Source organism: Symphalangus syndactylus, chromosome 10 (assembly GCF_028878055.3).
Source record: "Symphalangus syndactylus isolate Jambi chromosome 10, NHGRI_mSymSyn1-v2.1_pri, whole genome shotgun sequence".
Lineage (NCBI taxonomy): Eukaryota > Metazoa > Chordata > Mammalia > Primates > Hylobatidae > Symphalangus > Symphalangus syndactylus.
The window spans coordinates 129,258,693-129,280,429 of record NC_072432.2 but is presented as its reverse complement, the minus strand read 5'-3'; positions in this window follow the sequence as shown (position 1 = coordinate 129,280,429).

Genomic DNA, 21,737 nt, shown 5'->3' with positions numbered 1-21,737 from the left:
CTTTCAGGGTGCATAGGAGGAAAGAAACATTTCTAAAAGTGTGCTTTCAAAGCCTTCCATAGGAGCATCCATGAGCAGGACCAGTGTTCACTGAAGTCACATATATCTAATCGTTTATATCTAAATGATTTGGGACCAGATCTTCCATTATTAATAGACAGAGAGGCCTTATCAGGGAAAGTAGCAACAGATAAAACAGAATTCAAAACAGACAGGAAATTATTTTTTTTAATTAACAAAGCTACTTCCCTCATCATGTTCCTTCTGTCCTGATCTACCCTAAGGTCTCATTTGTGAGGCAGATCATGACTGCTCACAGGTGAGCTGATCAGGAAGTTTTTTTCTACTTCATTAAAGATGGATGTGATAGACTCTTAAAGTAGCTTCCGTATTTTATAGCAATATTATTTCTTTTATCATATTCTTCTTTTACTAAGATAAGTATAATGACCATATTCATCCCTCATATGGGAATAATTTGGGTCTCATGGAAATTTCTGGTCTCACTCCCGTCATCCTGAAGACATTGATATGGTGTGCTAATGATTGTCCCCTTCACGTCACTTAATCATCTGCAGTGTCAAGGTACACTTAGAACATTAAAAAAAGTGGGATTTGCTGTCTAATTGGCATATGCTGTATTGATCAATAAAAGACTGGATAGTTTCAGAACATGGCCATTTCATCAGGACACTGCCAAGTACAAGAAGAAGCCTCTTTATGGCACCAGAATCATTAGTCCTTGAATTTACTATTGTAACAATGCTTAATGTGATCCACACCAGCATGGATATCAATGCTTTGATCTCTCAACTTTTTAACTGGGTGGTCTCAGAATTATGTGCAAGGTACAGTGCCAGGTGAGCCTTGCCTTTGAGCATGCTGTCATCCATCAGTGGAGATGGGACAGATAAATAATGTCCTCGTATTATCATTAATTTTAGTGTCATAAGAGAGACAGAACAAAGGTACAATAGGAGTTTAGATGAGTCATCAAGAGCTATTTTTACAATGTTGAACATCAGCATCGCATAAGATTGGAGTTGGAAATGTCCCTGATGTCAGCCAGTACTGTAGAAATAACTAGCTATAGCCCTTTCTCAATGTCCAGCCCTACTACCTACTCAAAGCCCGGAGGGGCTCAGTCACCACTCAGTCTTGGGTAATCCCATACTTAGATCTCATTCAGGCACGTCCTGATATCTGTTATGGAATTATGACTTTATTCCACGTTTACCTTTTTTTCTAGACTAATGTTGACAAAAAGAGTAAAACTCTGTAAAATATTCTTTAAATATTTCTTTAAGATTTTCTTTAATATTTTCTTTAAGATTTATTCTGAGCCAAATGTGAGTGACCATGGCCTGTGACACAACCCTCAGGAGGTCCTGAGAACATGTATCAAAGGTGGCTGGGGTGCAGCTTGGTTTCATACATTTTTAAGGAGGCATGAGACATCAATCAGATACATTTGAGAAATGCATTGATGTGGTCCAGAGAGGCGGGACAATTCAAAGCAGGGGGCTTTCAGACTGTAGGTAAATTTAAACATTTTCTGGTTTACAATTGGTTGAGTTTGTCTAAAGACCTGTTATTAAAAGAAAGGAAACATTCAGGTTAAGATAAAAGACTGTGGTTCTTTTGAAGTCTCATAGTGGCTGCCCTTAGAGACAATAGATGACAAGTGTTTCCTATTCAGACCTTTAAAATGTGCTAGACTCTTAATCTCTTCAGGATTGGGAGGGCCTGGAAGAAAAAGATCTAGCTGTGTTAACATTCTTAACAGATGCAAATTTTTCCCCACAAAGGATGGCATGCAGGACCATTTCAAAATGCGGCAAAGCAACATGTTTTGGAGTAAAATATTTTGATTTTCTTCTTTGTCACATATTGTTGTGCTAGAGTCAGACTGGAAAGTAAGTCACGATATATAGGGTTAAAGAAAATCCATCTGATGAGAATTTATGGCAAGTAGGACATGACTCCCTAGATCCCTTAGATAGGAATTTGGGCATGGTAAAAAAAAAAAAAAAAAAAAATGAAAACTTAGCCCTCACTAACATTTCATTCTCTTTTTTCGGTACCAGCCATAAACTCTTCTCAGTTTGGGTTTCATTATTTCTTTTCCTGAAGCTGGCATTCATGGAGAATAGGGAAGGCTTCATAAAGAAAGCAGCATGGCATCTGGCCTTTGAAGGATGGACAGAATTTGGTAACATGGAAATTGGTGTGAAGGGAGGGGAGAGCATTTCTTACAGAAGGTACATCATGAACCAAGACAGAAAAGGGAAAAGCATGTATGTTGTGCATGTTTCCTGCTGCACAAGGATATAAAGGAGAAATGAGGAAAAGTTTAACTAACTATGAGGCCTTCATTTTTTTGACAATGGGAAGCCAGTGTCAGGACCAAGGGAAAACTCCCCCTTTGATCTCTAAAGTTTCACTGAATAACTAACAAAAGGCAGATTAATTGGAGAAATAGCATACAAAATTGTTAATGAGTACACATGGAGATTTGCAGAGTATGACTCACTCTTCTAATGGGGTTTGGAAGCTTATGTACCACCCTGGCAAAAACGTGATAGTGGCAAAACAGGTTATGGGAGTGGCGTGAAGAGGACTTCTGTTGAAGGGCAATAAATGATTACTAGGGAGAATGAATGGATGGGAAATAGAGATTAAGTTGTCAGTAGCTGTCTTTGGAATTTGAATGATCCTGAGAGCCAGACATTATCTTGTGAAAGGGTCTTTTCAAGTGTAGTTACATTCTTGGTCTTCTTTTCTGCAACAAATAATGAGACAGGAAGGAGGGGAAATAAAGAAAATCATTGTTCTCCTGCTATAGTTGAGTCCAAAGCTTGTACTGCTCACTGCGCGACAGCCAGTAAGTTGAGAAACAAGGAGTTGGAGCAAGAAAAGTGATGTTATTTTGGACCACCAGCAAACCGAAAAGATGGTGGACTAGTGTCCCAAAGAACCATCTTAAAAAATATGGATCTCGAAAATTCTTCTTATATTGGAAAGGGGCAACAAAGAGGGAGTTGAGGTCAGGAGGTGACTGGGGAGGTGTGGGGAGGTCAGAGAGTCCTTCAGGCTTCTTCTTCAGTTCAGCATGTGGAAGTGCCGTATTTTGGAATATTGATTTTTGGCCCCAACACCAGGAAGGATATTTGAGCCTGAGATCACAAGGTCAGAGCTACTTTTATGGAAAAGTAATTTGGTAGCTTTGTGTGGAAGGCTTTAGAGTGTGAAGAGAGAGAAAAATAAAATGAGAAAGTAATTATAATAGTTCCTGAAAAACTTTGCTTGTCTGAATTAAGACCACAGTTATGGAAAAGAGAGGACTCATTATCATTGCCTTAAAGGAAGTGTGGCTAAGCCAAGAAGGAGAGGTGGCTTATAAATCTTGGCTTTCGTTTTTCCAAAGTCTAATCCCATAGAATACCTTATAAAGCTTGCAGGAAGTAAATGGGTTGGGGAAGCAGAGTGTGCAAGAAACAAGAGAGAGAGACTCTTGCTCAAACTAGAAAATTTATTCCCCTAGACTGTAAGAGACAGGTCTGTGGCTTGCAGAATTGTGGGACCAGGGCACCAGAGAGGCCTCACTACAAGCTTTAATTCAAGCATGTAGGCACAGAATCCTGGCCTCCTGAGATTCTTTCCTCCTATGCATAGCTGGGAAGGACCTAAAGGCACCAAGGAAGCAGGGAAGAGATATATCTCATCATCACAGATATCTATCAGGTGGGGTTCCCTCCAGTACCCCCTCTCTGTGGAAGCCTTGGAATTGCATATGGCAATTATATATTTTTGTATCTTGGGCATATAGCACAGCATGTGTTATGCAGTCTGTATTCAACAAATAATAAATGGGGCGTATTAATGTAAGTGGATGAGATTCAAGATAAATCCAATTTATTAAAAAAATACCCTATAGAACATAATAATAGAAATGTTTGTATTTGTTTTTTCACTACTGATAATCATTTACTTTTTCTTCAAATATCTGATTTCATTGTTTTGAAAATTAAATTACCATACCTAGTACAAAAACAAATTCTATTTGCTCATCTGAAAGTTCCTGAATTTTGTCTTGCTTTTTGTTTTCCTTTTATTTTTTTTAACTCAAGGTAAATCCAATATTGCTTATACATTTTAAATCCCAAAAGATAACAATTCTTCCATTTAATTATAACCTTAACTGGGAGGAAAACAGCTATTCTGCAAAAGCAAAATTTAATTATGGTTTTAACAACAATAAATATCTCTTTTTCAAAAAACCAGCTAATCGCTTGCTTTCTTGCCACATTTAACTTTTTTTTTATTAATGGTTTCCATCGATTTACATGAGAATTGAGTGTACTTGCTGACAGAATCTGTCCCCGGTTGTGTGTCTGTTCATTAACCCAGCAATGTCATACAAAGGCCAACCTATTTATTCATTCCTGTGCACTGAAAACTTCTGGAAGCCTCAAAGTAGGGTGCAGCTGGAGCTGGGGACACCTTCTCTTATATTACCTCCCACTTACAGTTGAGACTAGGTATTTTTCAGTGGCAAGAGCACCTCTTCTACAGTAAATTGTAACCAACCTTATTATGCTAAATGTTGAACAAAAAATCCACAGCCTGGCCCAGAGTGGTGGCTCATGCCTGTAATCTCAGCACTTTGGGAGGTTGAGGCGGGTGGATCATGAAGTCAGGAGTTCAAGACCAGCCTGGCCAAGATGGGGAAACCCTGTCTCTATTAAAAATACAAAAATTAGTCGGGCATGGTGTGAGGCACCTGCAATCTCAGCTACTCGGGAGGCTGAGGCAGATAATTGCTCAAACCTGGAAGGGGGAAGTTGCAGTGAGCCGAGATCATGCCATTGCACTCCAGCCTGGACAACAGAACAAGACTCTGTCTAAAAAAAAAAAAAAAAAAAAAAAAGTATAGCCTGCATACAAAGTCTTACTATTTTTTTTTCTTACCAAAATTCCAATGTGGCTATGTACTGGATTATGGTTGTAACTCTCTTATAATAGAAAAAGATTGTCTAGGCTGGGCACAGTGGCTCATGTCTGTAAATTCAGCAATTTGGGAGGCCTAGACAGGCGGATCACTTGAGGTCAGGAGTTCAAGACCAGCCTGGCCCACATGGTGAGACCTCGTCTCTACTAAAAATCCAAAAATTAGTTGGGCATGGTGGTGCACGCCTGTAGTCCCAGCTACTTGGGAGGTTGAGGCATGAGAATCGCTTGAACCCGGGAACCCGGGAACCCGAGGTTGCAGTGAGCAGAGATTGTACCACTGCACTCCAGCTTGGGTGACTGAGGGAGATGCTGTCTCAAATTAAAAAAAAATTGTCTGAAGAGTCTAGGGCCAGGCACTGTGGCTCACATCTGTAATCTCAGCACTTTGGGAGGCTGAGGCAGGAAGATCACTTGTGTCCAGAAGCTCCAGGCCAGCCTAGGCAACATAGCAAGACCCTGTCTCTACAAAAAATAAAATTAGCCATGCGTGGTGGTGTGCACCTGTAGTCCCAGCTCCTCAGGAGGCTGAGGTGGGAGGATCGCTTGATCCCAGGAATTCCAGGCGACAGTGAGCCATGACTGTGCCATTGCACTTCAGCCAGGGTGACAGAGTGAAACCTCTTCTCGAAAAAATAAAAATGAATGAATAAATAATAATGAAGAATCTGGAAAGTTTTTATACCAATGATTTTTACCCTGGTTTCTGTGACAGTAAGTGCTTTAGGTTCCTTTATCTCATATTTTTCTTGATCTTTATGGGAACCCATTGGGTAAGCAGATATGCAAAGAAGAGGTGAGAGATACAAAGTAATACACTCCAGGTCATGCTTGTGTCTCAAGACATAACTCAAATGTGCCCATAATCCTTCTTGGTACCACATTAATGTTTAAAAGATTTCCACCAATGTTTAGAGGAGCCTACTATGTGCTAGGCACATTTTAGGCCCTTAGAACAAAAAATTGTAAAAGGCTCAATCTTTGTCTTTTAACAGTATTATGGTATTTTATAAAAGATTGGTCAGAAAAGAGGGCATGTGTAAAATAAACTAATTATTGCAGTTTTCAGGACTGATTTTACTTTCTGAAGTAAAGCAGAGAAATTAGAGTTTAACCCAGCTACTCTATCTTTTTTTTCCCCCATTGGTTTTTCTATCACATTCATGCTTTGTAGACACAATGCTCCAGGAATGTGCAAAACGACATGGTCTTAGCAAGGGGTGATTGAGTCACAAGATGTAGAAATCATCGTAAGCTGGCTTGGTGTGGGGACCTGAGATAAGAGTACAGAAGTAAGTCATAGAGCACCAAAGCAGGAAGCACAGAAGCACCTCCTGATCAGCGAGGCCTGGGCTCTGGAAAGCTGTCAGCGAAGCTGCCTTTGTCAAGATGATGATAGCAAGAGAAATCTAGCATGGCTGACTCCATCTTGCCTCTACTTTCACAGGCTGGCTCTCTTTGCTCATTCCTGTGCATTGGCCAGGCTAACCATGGGAAGACTTGTTAATAATAAACAATATTTCCCAATAAACTTCCCAATATACATGGGAAGTTTATTGTTTAATTTTGGATCAAGGATGATAATAGTCCCTCCCTAAAACTGCTTGTCTCCTTGTTCTGGGGCTGAAGCCACCTTTGTAAGACTAATGAGAGGCCACAAGATTAGAATTATGGGAGAGGCTGCAATTCTGCTAAAATATAGATATAGTTTCTATAATCCCTTAATGCCCAGGGGTCATGTGGCCAGAGGTCACAAGTTAAGTGACTTCCCCAATTGCTCCTATAGATAACAACATTATTTTAAAACCTAAGATTGTTCTGCTGAGATTTTTTCAAACCAACCTCACTTGGACTCATGACTCATGATTTAACCAGTCCTGTAACCCCCACACAGAGACAGACTCAGTGCACAAGGACTGTTTTTCACACCCCTATGATTGCATCCCCAGCCAATCAGCAGACCCAATCCCTAGTCCCCTGCCCACCAAACTATCCTTGAAAAACCTTCACCTCTGAGCCTTTGGGGAGACTGACTTGAGTGATAACTTCAGTTCTCCCATGAAACTGGCCGCATATTAATCAAAGTCTTTCTCTATTGCCATACTATGGTCTCAGTAAATTGGTTTTGTCTGTGCAGCAAGCAGGAAGAGCCCACTGGGTGATTACATCCGGAACCAGGACAGGTCCTCTCCCTGTCTCTTCATGTCTTTCATCTTGCCTGGCCACTCATAGGGTCATGTTTCTATATGCATTTAGAAAACAAAATGCACCAGACAACTAAGATGCTTTCCTTTAGGATATTGCAATAGGAAGAACACTCGTTAATGACGAACATCTCAAAGAACATGGAGACATCCTAGGATTTGATAAAATGAGGGAGTCACTGAGGAAGGCTGGAAATGGATTTTGTTTCAGAATATGCAAGGGCAAGTCAGTCCTTTATGGTTAGCTGTTTTACCCAATACAAAGAATCACAAAAGGGTGTGGGATTTTGCCAGTGCTTCTCTTTGCTGAGACACTCACCCTGCTTGTTCACCAGCATACGTGATCCAAAAATGGCCACTCTGGACTCAGTGTCTACCTAACCTCCCATCCCCACAGACAACTGGAAACCAATTCCTGATCAAAATGCTCAAGAGAAAGAAGGTTAGAAAAAAATCTCATGGGTCAGATACTTATGCTCAGTCCAATTATCCAAAAAAGGCTGGGGTTAGTAGATCACGCACTAACAGAAGGATCCATCACTTCTGTTGCCTTGGTGGGGATGGAAAAGGACAAGGCTCTCTAAGAAGAAATTATGAGGAAAGAAAATGCACCAATAGAAGTCAGTTACTTAGACAGCTGGAGGTGGTGCCTCACACCTGTAATCCCAATGTTTTGGGAGGCCGAGGAAGGAGGATCACTTAAAGACCAGGAGTTTGAGACCAGCCTGGGCAACATTAGTGAGACCCTCTCTCCACAAAAATTTTGAAAAGAAAATTAGCCAGGTGTGGTGCTGCGGGCCTGTATTCCCAGCTACTCTAAAGGCCGAGACAGGAGAATTGCTTGAGCCCAGGAGGTCGAGGCTTCAGTGAGCTATGACCATACCCCTGCACTCCAGCCTGGATGGTAGAGTGAGACTCCGCCTCTAAAAAAAAAGACAGTGACCTAAAGGATAGCTATTGTGCGGCTTCTTGAAATGTTAATATCACTAGATAGTTTATGGGAAAAATGTTATTTACATAGTAGCACAGATAGGATATTGATCAAGGTGGTAGGTTCTGTATGCGTATGTAACTTTATTTCTATTGAAAATCTCTAGCAGTGACCACAAAATATATTAAAAATAACAAGTTAATATTTAGTTAATATTTAGAAAAATTTAGTTAATAAAATAAGTTAATACTTAGAAAAATTATTTATCCCAGGAATTTAGGGAGGGTTTGACATTAGGCAATATATTGAGGCATTTTACTGCAAAAACTTATAAAGTGAAAACAATAGAAGCTAAAAGATGCTTTTTAAATTTAATTTCCATTCTATATAAAAATTCATAAAAAGTTAGGAATAGAAAGAATCAGCACAAATCTGTTTAAAGTATCTTCCAGAAACCGATAGTAAGCATTATTAATATTAAAACAGAGAAAAATTCTCATTGCTGCAAGAGAGTAAATTTCCTCAGGTTTTCCTCATGTCGTCAAAATTCCTTTGACCTCTCTTACAGCCCCCAATTAATAAGAAGCAGGAACTGAGGTACGTAATTCAGGCCAATTAAATTTAAACTAAATATGACCCAATAATTTAAACAGTTTCTCTGGGTATAACTCATTATTTGATGAGCTATTGACTATCTTTCCATTTCCTTGCCTTTTCCCCAGCTCTTCAGATGGCTCCTGGGGTATGAGGAGGACTTACTCACTGTGTGACACAGGAAAAAAGGGACTTCCTGGCTTTTGACGTGCCCCCGAGTGTGTACTCCCTGCCATCTGAGGTGTGCACCTTCTGCAGTGTCTGTATTTAACTTTGGTGGCTTGTAGAACTCTAGTCTTCTCTTCCTCCTTGGCTCTGCCAGGGCTCGGTCACCCTCCACGTGCAGTCAGTGTTTTTGCAGCTCTCTTTGGTATGGCATCTGTCTCTGAGCTCATGTCCTGTCCCCTCTGGGCCCTGGAGAAGCCCCCCATCCCTGAGCATCTCACCCCAGCACAGGAGGCCCAGTGCAAAGCCCTCTAGCTCTAAACTCAGCAACTGGGCCAAATTGGAATGGAAATAACTCTGAAGAATTCCTTGCTGATTCTTTCTACCTGACCCAAGCTGCTCTGACCAATTATACTCTTTGTTGGTGCAAACCCAGCCCGTGGAGCAATAGAAAAAGAATAATTCAAATTATTCAAAATTATTCAAATATCACTTCTATACCGCAATAACAAAAGGAAGGAAGGAATGCTGAAAGGAAGGAGGAAAAGGTTAATAAAACACCCCACCACCCCCCAAAAGAGCCAGTTCACATAAAGGAATTTATCATGGTCAATGCATACATGGAATGAGCCCCAACACCATTAGTAATCAGAGGGATAAAAAGTGAAATAGCAATGAGATCTCATTGTTCTCCCATCAAAAAGACTGAGTTTGAATCCCAGCTCCATAATTGATCAGGTATCAAATCTCGGACAAATGACTTACTCTCTCCATGTCTGTTTTCTTATCTGTAAATGGGATTAGTAATACTACCTACCTCAAGGGCTGTCATGACCATAAAATTCATTAATAGGTGTAAAGTGCTGAGAACAGCACCTAGTCAATATAAGTGCTCTTAACATGTTTGGCAAATAAATAAAACTAGTGTTAGCACGAATATGGAGTAACTAGTCATTTATCACTTGTTTCCTGAGCATTTCGGCTGCAACAGCCACTATTCTAAGTGCTGAGGATGTAAGACAGAATCCCTCCGTCAGGGTGTATATATTCTAATGGAGAGCCATGCAGGGAAAACCACATATTTAAAAAGAAATGGGGGCTGGGCGCAGTGGCTCACACCTGTAATCCCAGCACTTTGGGAGGCCGAGGCGTGCAGATCACAAGGTCAGGAGTTTGAGACCAGCCTGGTCAACATGGTGAAACCCTGTCTCTACTGAAAATACAAAAATTAACCAGGTGTAGTTGCATGTGCCTGTAGTCCCAGCTACTCAGGAGGCTGAGGAAGGAAAATCACTTGAACCTGGGAAGGGAGGTTGCAATGAGCCGAGACCACACCACTGCCTTCCAGCCTGGGCGACAGAGTGAGGCTCCATATCAAAAAAATAATAATAATAATAAAATAAAATAAATAAAAAGAAATAATTTAGTTAGATACTTTCAGGCGCTAACAAATGCTGTGGAGAAGGTGAGACATGTTAAAGTGATGAGGAGAGATGGCTTTAGCTATGGCGATCAGAGAATGTTTCTTAGGAAGGGTTACATTTTAGTTGAGATCTGAAGGATAAGAAGAAAGCAGCCTGAGAACCTATGAGGAAAAGCGTTCCAACTAGTGGAACAGCACGTGCAAAGCTCAATATTCTCCCAATAGTTTCTTAGATGGCTGGAGAGATACAACATTTTAGGAAGGCCATCTGTCAGTATCTGTCAAAATATTTATGCCTTACACAGCAGTTTAAACCCATGGTGGGAAACAGTGCACAAAAAATGTGTAAGGATATTCACAATAGAATGTTTATATTAGGAAAAAATCAGAAACAACCTAATATCAATAGAAAAACAAATGCTATGATACTTCTATAATACAGAATACTATTCAGCAGTGAAAAAGAATAAGAACACCAACTTGAATTGGAAACCACCCAACTTCTGAAAGAAAAAAAAATTAGTAGGACTGAGCCTGTAGAAAGTAGCCGAGCAGAATTCCAGGTTTCCAGTTGCCTGGTTTCTCTCTGGTTTCAGGGGAGAAATCCACTCTTACCTGGGGGTCTGAAATGCCAGGAGTTCCCTGGTTTGAACAACCATGGCAGGAATGAAGACGAAGCATATTGAAAAAGCATTTAAGTGTCCAGGACCCATCACAATGACATTAATTCCAAGTTCCACACCTTCACATGAGTCCTTTTCAACATGGATGGCCATGGATAGCCCATTTGGGAGGTTAGTCCAGGGTTTGAGGTCACTTTTAGGTTCTGTGAGTAAAATCTAGGATGAGATACTCTTGAGAGATAACCACAGGCTTCAAGGCTAGAGGAACAGCCAGATCCTATGCACTGAGAAAAGCCAAGATTCAAATATTTAAGATCCATGCTCAAATTCCAAAGTGAGGGTAGAGGCCAAAGTTGAGGTAAGGGTGAGAATGCCAGAAGATTAAAGTTGCGTGAACCTACTAGTTCATTAGTTGGCCTGGCCAGTTTAAAAGGCCATGATCTGAGCAGAATACCACTGGACAGCAAATCTGAGCCTAATAAGATTGGCTCAAAAACAAGTGAGGTAGTTGAGCCTACAGTTAAAGTTTTTTTTTTTTTTTTTTTGAGACAGAGTCTTGCTTTGTCACCCAAGCTGGAGTGCAGCAGCATGATCTCAGCTCACAGCAACCTCCAACTCTTGGGTTCAAGTGATTCTGCCACCTCAGCCTCCCAAGTAGCTGGGATTACAGGTGCACACCACTATGCCCGACTAAGTTTTGTATTTTTAGTAGAGAGGAGGTTTCACCATGTTGGCCAGGCTGGTCTCAAACTCCTGACATCAAGTGATCTGCCTGCCTTGGCCTCCCGAAATTCTGGGATTACAGACGTGAGCCACCACGTCCAGCCCTGAAGTTTCTTTTCATTAAGTGAGATGCCAAAGAAATTCACTTCTCTTATTCTGTCATCAGCCCAGTGTGTGGCTGTATACACTATAGCTCTTCCAAGGCCAACTGAATACCACTGAGGTACCCAAGGAAAGTTTTCTCCTCCCTGCCAAACTCCCTACTCCATTTTCTACTAAGAGCAGAAAATTTCTAACAGTGACGATACAGGGTGTCTCCTGAGAAGTAGGCTCCTTTGCTAAAACTCCAAACACAGCATTCTGCTAGAACCCAATCAAGAAGTCATAGCCAGCACCTGACCTGCAGGAAAGAAAGCCTTCAATGCCGAAGGAAATGTGTGCAGGTCTCTCACAGGTGATGGTTCAGAGACACTGCTTCAACAACTTTATTATGTAGACACAGGCCAGAGAGAGAACCCTGGGAGGCTGTAAGAGTGAAAAGTGAATCGGCTAAGTTCTTGACAGAATGATGAAGAAAAGCCAAAGCTTTTCCAGTTGAATTTCATGGTGACTTTGTTGACAGAAAAACAACTTGCTCTTGGAGGCATCAGCTAAGACTATCCTTTCAGAGCCTTTAATCAGGGGAATATATATGTTCTCCACTGTATAGAGAACCAAGAGGGGGAATTGGCTACCCCCCGACAAAAGTCACACAGAGCTTCCTGATGGCCTCCTGTCACAAGGTCAGGTTTATTGACTATTTCAGTCTTTGTTCCATGTAACTTATCTTGTGTAGGGTCTCAGAAGCCTACACACTCCTCCCGCAATGGAATGTGTTTGTTAAGAGTCAAATACCAGCTCTCAGCGGTGTCTTCTAGTCAATCAGTATGCTGAGAGGCTCTGTGAAAATAGGCGACAGCCATCAAGGAGTGTCCAATTTCTTTGTGTTTTCACTTTTATGTCTGTTAAAGGTCAGATACTATATTTATCACAATCAAATATGCATGCATATTGAAAAGATATCTTTGTGAGCACATTGTTTGCAATGGGGTGGGGTGTGAGAGGGTTTCCTTCTGGTTTCTAAAAACTTCACATGAAACAAAAGTACAGCACACTTTTATGTGTTCTCTTCCATCAAAGGATTCCAAAGTATTTAACAACTTTCATTAAGTTCCTCCAGCATCTCTCAGGAGCAAATTAATATTTTTTCATACACCTTGTTACAAGATAGGGAAATAAAGTCCAGACCCCTAGCACATATTTAACATTCTTTTCTTGAAACATGAAAAATTCTTCTTGAATAGATTTAATTACAAGGGAGCAAACTTTTTTCCTTTTAATATGCCTTACCTTTTTTTCCTCAGTTAGAAATGAGACCAAAAAAAGCAGGCCTTATAGAAGAAGCCTGAGAAAAATATGATTTTTTGGAAGCCTGAGGAGTAAAAGCAAAAACATTTTTTTAATCTCTTAAGCATTATGGGAAGATATCCGATTTTTTTTTTCTGACTGTAAGCAAAAGTACAGCCATATTTTCAGAGCCCCCAAATATTTTTTTTAAAAAAGATAGATTCACAAAAGCAACTGAACCAAGTCTTTACCTCAAAAGTGTCATCAGAATGAATTAGAAATTGTTCCTCTGTCAACTTGTGAAGAGGAGGGGGGTGATGACTTTTATTTTCTGTTTTCTTTGTAGGATAAGTGGGTTTCTTTGTGTCTTTTGATTGAGGATTGACATGCTCTGCTCTCAAAAAGTCCAATTGTCCACTGGGGAGAGACTAGGTTCTGCAGCAACCAATAGATCCTGGGATGTTCTTCATATGATAGGACAGGAAAGGGCTTCTCTGCCCTGTCTGAGGTGGCTCCCTGGGGACTCAGGGGGAAGAAATAATCTTGGAGAACAAAGCAGGTTAACTACTCACGTTTCTCCACCTGGAGGCTGCTGTTTGTAGGAAACAAATTGGGATAATAATAGCTACACTTCTGCCACCTTCCTAGGTTCACCATGGAGATGGATTAATGCTTCTGAGATGGAGGTTTCTTTGCTGTTAGGGTGAAACCGTGAGTGCCTGCAACTCTCTTTTAATGGATTCTGGAAGTGGAGGCCGTCTGCATCTCCTGCCTCTGAAAGCTGGAATCTGAAAGCATCCAGGCTGAGCTGTATCTAGACTTCATAGTTATGCAGCGGCTTTGCTGCAAAATGCAACCTCTAATTCTAGTTACTTATGGCATAAACAAAGGGAAATGGCAGCTATTTGGTGTGGTAAATGAACATCTTAGGATTATACCCACTTTTTCTTGGGTGATCTGTTCTCAGGCACTTTATTCCAATATTCTCTAAAGTGGTTTTGGCAGATCTCGATGGTCAAGAGGGTATTGGCATTCTTCCTCTCTGCTCACGCCTGCTTTGCCAGGAAGAATCACATTCCCAGAGAGGGTTTTGCCTGTTGAGCTGTGTGTACAGATGTAATGGGATGAGTTGGTGGGATGGCTAAGCAATGGTAGCATCTTCTTTCCCTACTGTCACCTACAGGAAAAAGAAATCAACATTGTGTTTCAAAAGACCCATTGAGGAAGGGCTACTCTGAAAGAGAAAGGAGAAATCAAACTTTCTTTGTAGGATAATTGGGTTTCTCTGTGTCTTTTGATTGAGGATTGACATGCTCTGCTCTCAAAATGTCTAATTGTCCAATGGGGAGAGACTAGGTTCCATAGCAACCAATAGATCCTGGGATGTTCTCCACATGATAGGACAGGAAAGAGCTGCTCTGCCCTGTCTGAGCAAACTGTTTTTCCTACTCTTACACACAATACAACACAGAACACATCTGTGACCAGACCTATGTAGTTTTTCATACACAGCAAGCAATCCATTCTCCAGTGGACACCAGCTGGATGTCCTATAACTCAATTCAATTTTCACACTGTCTACCTAGAGGTAGCATTAGATTCCACAGGTTCAGGGTTCAGTCCCACTGTCCCCACTTCAGATCCCAATTACAAGTCACAGGTTGTGATCTGTGTGCTTCTGACCAACTGTCTATAAATCATTTTCCCACTACCCACTCCTGGAGTTCAGTTAATTCTCTAGAACAGCTCACAGAACTCTCAAGGAAACACATCACTTATCTTTATCCATTTATTATGAAGGATATTACAAATGATACAGATGAAGAGCCAGACCAAAAGATGCACAGGGCAAGGTATGGGGTTAGGAGGGGCAGTGTGGAGCTTCCATGCCTTCTTTGTCTGCACACCCTCCAGGAACCTTCATGTGTTCAACAATCTAGAATCTCTCTGAACCCAGTCCTTTAGGGATTTTATGGAGGCTTTATTATGTAGGCAAAGTTCACTAAATTATTGACCATTGGTGATAAAGTCAACCTTCAGCCCCTCTTCCTTCCCTCCCTAGATGTTGGGAGGATGGGAGAGTAGGGCTGAAAATCCCAACTTTCTAATTATGCCTTTGTCTTTCTAGTGACCACACCCATCCTGAAGCTATCTAGCGGCCACCAGCCACCAGTCATCTTATTAGCATACAAAAGACAATCTTATCAATAGGACGATTCTAAGGATTTTGGAGCTGCACTTCAGGAACCAGGGGCAGAGACCAAATACATATATATTTTTATTATATCACAATATCACATCTACACATAGGATAATCATATATCCTGGTTTATACCACCTGCTTTCCTAATGCAGTTGTAACTAATGCTTGCTTTTAGACTTACAAGTGTTCTGTTTTGAATGACATATGGTCACACTACCAGGCAAAATTTGCCCCAAAATAAAGAAAGAGAGAGAAATACCTAGAGAGTTAGACAGAAGGGCTGGTCCTAAAGAAGGAAAAGTCATATAGACTGAAAAGGAAGCAGGGTTTTACCAGGAAACAATTTCCTCATAGCACCCTGGACCTTCCTAGTATGTCTATTGAGGTTGATGCCAGGTGTTAAGAATCCAGATTACAGTAAGACCCCTATACCCAAGCTTGGGTAGTAACAGGTCTACATATTGTGAATAGATCATGTGGACTTGAACAACATACATATCAGAGACCATCATGGTTGACTGAAGATTAGAGAACATTTCCTCAGTTTCTGGATATTCACATAAGCCACCTGTTTCCAAAAATATTAGAGTTTGAATTTCTTTGGGAGAAAGGAGTTCCATGACTAGTGTAGGCACAAAGTCAGGATCAATTTGATTTAGAAAGAATAAAATGTAGGATTTGTTACAGCTAGATGCAGTGGTAGAAAAATCATACATAATATACAAGCAACTAAGAGCTTCTGTTTGAATCACTAAAGTAATTGGTAGGCAGGTTGTTGTTGAGTTCAGGACCAGGTAGTTAAATCTGAAGTCTTGAGATCCCATAGAGAACATGTGAGCTTGGTGTTGTCAGTCGCCTCAGATTCCTGTAGGGTCTTGTGAGCCAAAGTGGAAAAGAATGGAGATGATGGCAGAACCGCTATAAGGTCAGTCATTTATTCAATTGAGTCCACAAAGAGTTATTAAGCATCATTAACTCTTCCATGGCTGTGATGAAGTCTCTTACCCATGGATTCATAGACTATGTGCTATGAAGGTCCTTCCAACAAGTACACATTGTCTCAGATTGTAGAGTCACCTGTGGGAAAAGTGGCTTAGCAGGAGAGGTTTTGTGATTCACATAAAACAGAACGTCACTACCCTCCATGTGCCCAAGGATTCATGTCTAAGAGAGAGAGGCTGAAATATGAGAAGAACCAAAGTCCTAACAAAAAGCAAATATATATTTGGAATAAAATATTAAAACACAGATATAATGGAAACATGTCCAGGGGAACTAAAGATTTAAATAATAATGTAATTAGCTAATTGATTAATGTTCTACCTCTTTCTTCAATGAATGTAAGAATGCAAAGGCATAAGTAGAATGTTATTATTAAGGAAGTAGCCTGAGAGAGTGAATACTCACCTCTTATACAGCATAAATGTGCTTTATTTATTCTAAGGTAAGAATACAGGTGGAATATGGCTGCTGTAGGCAATTTTAGACTTTATATGTTAAGGAGAGCCTCAGAGAAAGACTCCTTGAAATCTTAAACAAGCCATGGTTTTTCCAATAAGGACATCTGAGGGCTTATATCAAGCCAAGTTTCACGAATCAATGAACTAATGGAAGATTTTAATGTCCTGCCTGCTATTTCTCACTTGAGCATCCACAACCAGAGTACAAAACAATTTGAAGTCATAAGTGATTATGAGCCATAATAGGACCCACAGATAGCAGAGGCAATTGGAATTCATGGGACATCATGGACTTACTGGTCCTGAACAGCTTTGTTGGGGGCTGAGGCCTGAAGTGGACCTTGAAATGTGAGTAGGAGATGGGTGGAACACCAGTAATAAATTTCATCATTGTCCCCTGTTTTCATCTTGACCAACAGAAACTGAAACTAATGTGCTTGTTTTTTTCCAAATTCGTGTTCTGCCAGAGGCTTCTCAGAGTATATCTAATAATAATAGCAATAATAATCAGAATCAGCATCAGCATGACCTAGACCTTGAGGGGACACAATGATGAGTGTCTATGTCAGGGTTGGTCCTCCCATTTGCAGTGACAGTCTTCAGAATTAGTCCTGGGTGGTTGCCCAGGAGGAAAATGGATATGTCCACTCTCTCATTTACTGAGGCCACCAAGGAGCCATCGATGAAAGTGACCTTAAGCCACAATCAACTTTGGCTAGCCTCAAAGCAGTGACCATGAAGTGGGAGGGGCTAACTATAGACTATCTTTCCTCTGACAGGCTTCAGAACTCTTGGCACATGGTTGATTCAAGCCTTGCAGCTGTTGCATTAAAAATTGTTGTGCTGCCACTAAAATCTTCTTGCTCCTGCCCCTTTTCCCAAATAATTATCAGTTACAGCACAGATATTAAAAGTGTGCTTTAAAAATTAAAACACAGTTCTAAAAAGAAGACCATATAAATGTAGAATTAATTGCTGTATATGCTTCGAATTACCAAGAGACTTCACTTTATTTCTGTCACAGCAGAAAGTGCTGCATCGGGAAGAATTCATGTGGAGATCCAACCATGTCCTAGTTATTTTGTGTTTAATATGCTTGAGACATTTAATTATTTTTGATTAATTCATTCACCATTAAACTGCCCAAAGACTTAGACGCATTTTGCACTGGGTGGCATATCAGTGTGTTAGTGATAGGGACTCCTTAAAAGAGTCAACATTAAAGTTCAGTATTGGGGTTCAGAAGAGATTAGAAATCAAACGTTGGCTCCATTACTTACCAGTTGTGTGAATTTAAATAGTTAACCACTTCTGAGCTATGGTTATGTCATTTGTAAAGTGATTCCTACTTCCTAAGGCTATTAGGAGAATTAAAAATTTTGGACTTAATGGCTGTTTTAGGTAAGCACCTATAAATGGTAATTATTATTTTTATTAGTTTGAAAAAATGCTAACCATGTACTATCCACCAAAGAAAAATACATACAATCATTGTTTGTTTTTCCATATAGTGGTAAGCAGACTTCCTGAGATGAGCTCAAGTTCCAAATCAAACAGATGAATCTGAAAAAAATCAAGGTAGAGAGGACTCTTTAGATGGCCTGGACCTCAGCTCACATTTTTCAGACTTATATCTTACTAATAATCCCAAAGAACATGCAATTTTAGTAAAATTAGTTTCCGTAGTGTCTGCTGAGCACTAGTCATTTCCCACCTACTCTGAGAAGACTTCTGCAACCACTACCACCTTTGTTGTAACCTCCATTCCCTCTGGCACTTACTGAAGAACCATGGGCAGATCAGAGAATTGAGAACTTACAGGAGGAACTCACAGAATGTCAGAGTGAAAAAGGACCTTGGAGACCTTTTTCCAAAAAAACAAAACAAAACAAAAAAAACACCTGAGTCCTGAAATATTAAATACCTTGTTCAAGGTCATACAACTAGAAAACAGCAAAAGCAGAACAAAAACCCGAGACTCCCAACTCCATTCCTACTATCCTGCGCTGGGCTGGCACGCTTGGCTGCCTCAGCTTGCTGATTGGTTTCAATTTGGCAACTTCTAGACAAAAGTAACCACTCAAAATTCCTTGCAGGGAGATCTTGGGGGTAGCATAAGCAGCCGTGCAGGAATTAAAGGGAAATGTCTTTGCTTCTGTTGTTACTACCAGTGTGTAAGCATCTGTCTCCAGGAAGAAAGGTGATAATTACTGATTCTTTACTGTGTAGCTGGCACCATGCTGTTGTTGCCTTCCATGGCCTCACATTTTCCAGGCTTCACTAGTCTGGATCTAAAAACTGGAGAAAATAAGGGTGCTGTCTCACCATAATGGGAAAGCCAGATACCCTCCAAATCCTCCCTCCTGAATCAATTCTGGACATCCCACGGAGATGCTTCAGATCCGCTAGTGGACACCTTCACAGCTGCTGAGTGGCATCTACCATTTTTCTCTTCTCTTACTGCAGTTATTGAAAATTATCTTTTATCACCACAAACACAGTGGAGATGATGCTGACTGTGAAGCCAGCACAGTATGACATCTTTTTGGTGTTTCCCGCCATGCATGGTTCTGCCTCACTAATCAAGCTGTTAGGTTTTTTTTTTTTCTGCACCACATCCTGCTCCATTAGAAAACCAAAAGGAAGGAAATACCGTTCCTTGGCACAAACGCAACACATAGCTTCAACAAAGCAGGTCTTATACTCTCAAGTATTCATCTAGTGAAAATTGCTCTTACAGACGTTCCTTTGCTGATTATAGACCATGTTCTAAGACTCAGAAACAAGGTCCATGCGGGCTCTGACATGCTATGTGTGGTCCTGAAATCACACCTCCACTACAACACTTCTATCTTGTCCTTAAACAAAATTTGTCTCCTAAGCTTCTCCATTGCCTTATGATGGGTTACCCTCACATACGCACCCCACCCAGGCTCTCCATGACTTCCTCGCCAGTCATATCTGAACATGAATCTTAATTTAGAGAACTGCACTGACACAAATTTTAACTCATTTGATTTTAACAAAACTGTTACAGGTGGGAACTATTGTCTTTATCCTTCAGATATCAGCACAAAGTCATAGAACTTATTATAATCTAAAGCCAGGAATGGGAGGCAGGAATTGACCCTAAGTGTGAGCCTATCCTCTGGGTACTTTGCTACTGAGCCTCCTAGCAGACTTGGGAAAGCCTCCCCTTGCCACCTCCTAACCATAGTCCTCTATGACAGTACCAGTCGGGTTCTTGCCTACCTTCCCAGTGTTCCTTGTTTGAGAGCTCTTCATGGTTTTCACGTGTTCTGACTGTAAATAAATTTATTGCAGTGTTTTATTCTACTTCCGTTACCCTTGTGGCCAATGTGGAGTTCCTGTTGTTTTCTAATGATATAGTAACTGCCACCTACTGCCCTGTGTTATTATGTTATTATATGTCAAAGGTGAACATTTTCCAAAGAAAACCACAACTACACCATGCTTCCGATTAAAACTTACAGTGGACTAGGTACAAGAAAGCAAAGCCGTTATATATCCTGACAGTGACTAATAGAAGCTTGTGTCCTTGTTAATCTTTTAGTGAATTATATATACTGCACTGTATACACAAATGACAAAAAATACAATTTATCTCCCATGTCTCTAAGGATCTGGCCTATAAAAGCAGGTCTATCATAAAGAAGCATTTTAATAAAAGATGGAATGATAGCCTGGAAAATAAAACTTCCATATAGACATTCATATGTAATAGGATGCTAAGGGAAGAATGAACCCCTTAACTCTGATTTAGCCTGAAGTCATTGCAGACATCTACAACTTACTGGGAAGATCCTTGTATATTTTTCACATTCAGAGACCATTATTTAATATGAATATTGCACACAAGGAAGGGTTCCTGATATACCAGTCTCCCAGCGATTTATCTATAGTATTAGGGTTTCCAGGAAGGGTTCCTGACATACCGATCTCCCAGTGTTTGATCTGCAGTGTTAGGGCTTCCAGGAATTGAATGTCATTGTGGATGATCACTTCGCAGAGCAGGTAACTGAGACATGCAAGTTCAGCAGGCAGCCAGCTGCCTCTTGCCTTCAATGTTGGAAAAGTACCAGGTCTCTTAACATCTTGGAAGAGGTGCTATCCTTGTTCAATTTAATTATTACCTCTCTTATATGACCAGGAACATGACATGACAGAGGCATCCTGAGCCATTCTGTCCATTTTGGTTTGGAAATCCCATGAGTTTTGGTTTGGAATCAGGCCATGAGTGCTTAAGTGGTAGGAAGACTGGAATTGAGACACAGCTCTCCACTCATACATTGTATCTGTTCTTCAAGTGCTCCCCTTAACCACTGATCAGGAGGGAAATAATATTAACAGCAGTGACAGACACGAGTCCTTAATCATTTTTTCAAAGTATTTTTTAGAACTATTCATTTATTTATTTTTATTTTTTTTAATTATACTTTAAGTTTTAGGGTACATGTGCACAATGTGCAGGTTTGTTACATATGTATACATGTGCCATGTTGGTGTGCTGCCCCATTAACTCGTCATTTAGCATTAGGTATATCTCCTAATGCTATCCCTCCCCCCTCCCCCCACCCCAAACAGTCCCCCGAGTGTGATATTCCCCTTCCTGTGTCTATGTGTTCTCATTGTTCAATTCCCACCTATGAGTGAGAACATGCGGTGTTTGGTTTTTTGTCCTTGCGATAGTTTACTGAGAATGATGATTTCCAGTTTCATCCATGTCCCTACAAAGGACATTTAACTTTCACCATACTATGTCATAATGTCTTTTCTAATTGTTCTACTCTAAAACATAAGCCTTAAACACACATTACCCAGCTTTGCTCTACCTAGAAAGAAAAATGCCCATTCCTTGTTGCCAATTGATTCTTGTTCTCACTCACTGACATTTTATCTGTTCCAGTAATGCTAACATTTTTCTGTAAGCCTCTAGATCTAAGTTGTCTAATAGGGTAACCACTAGCCACATGTGATAATTTAAATTTATTAAA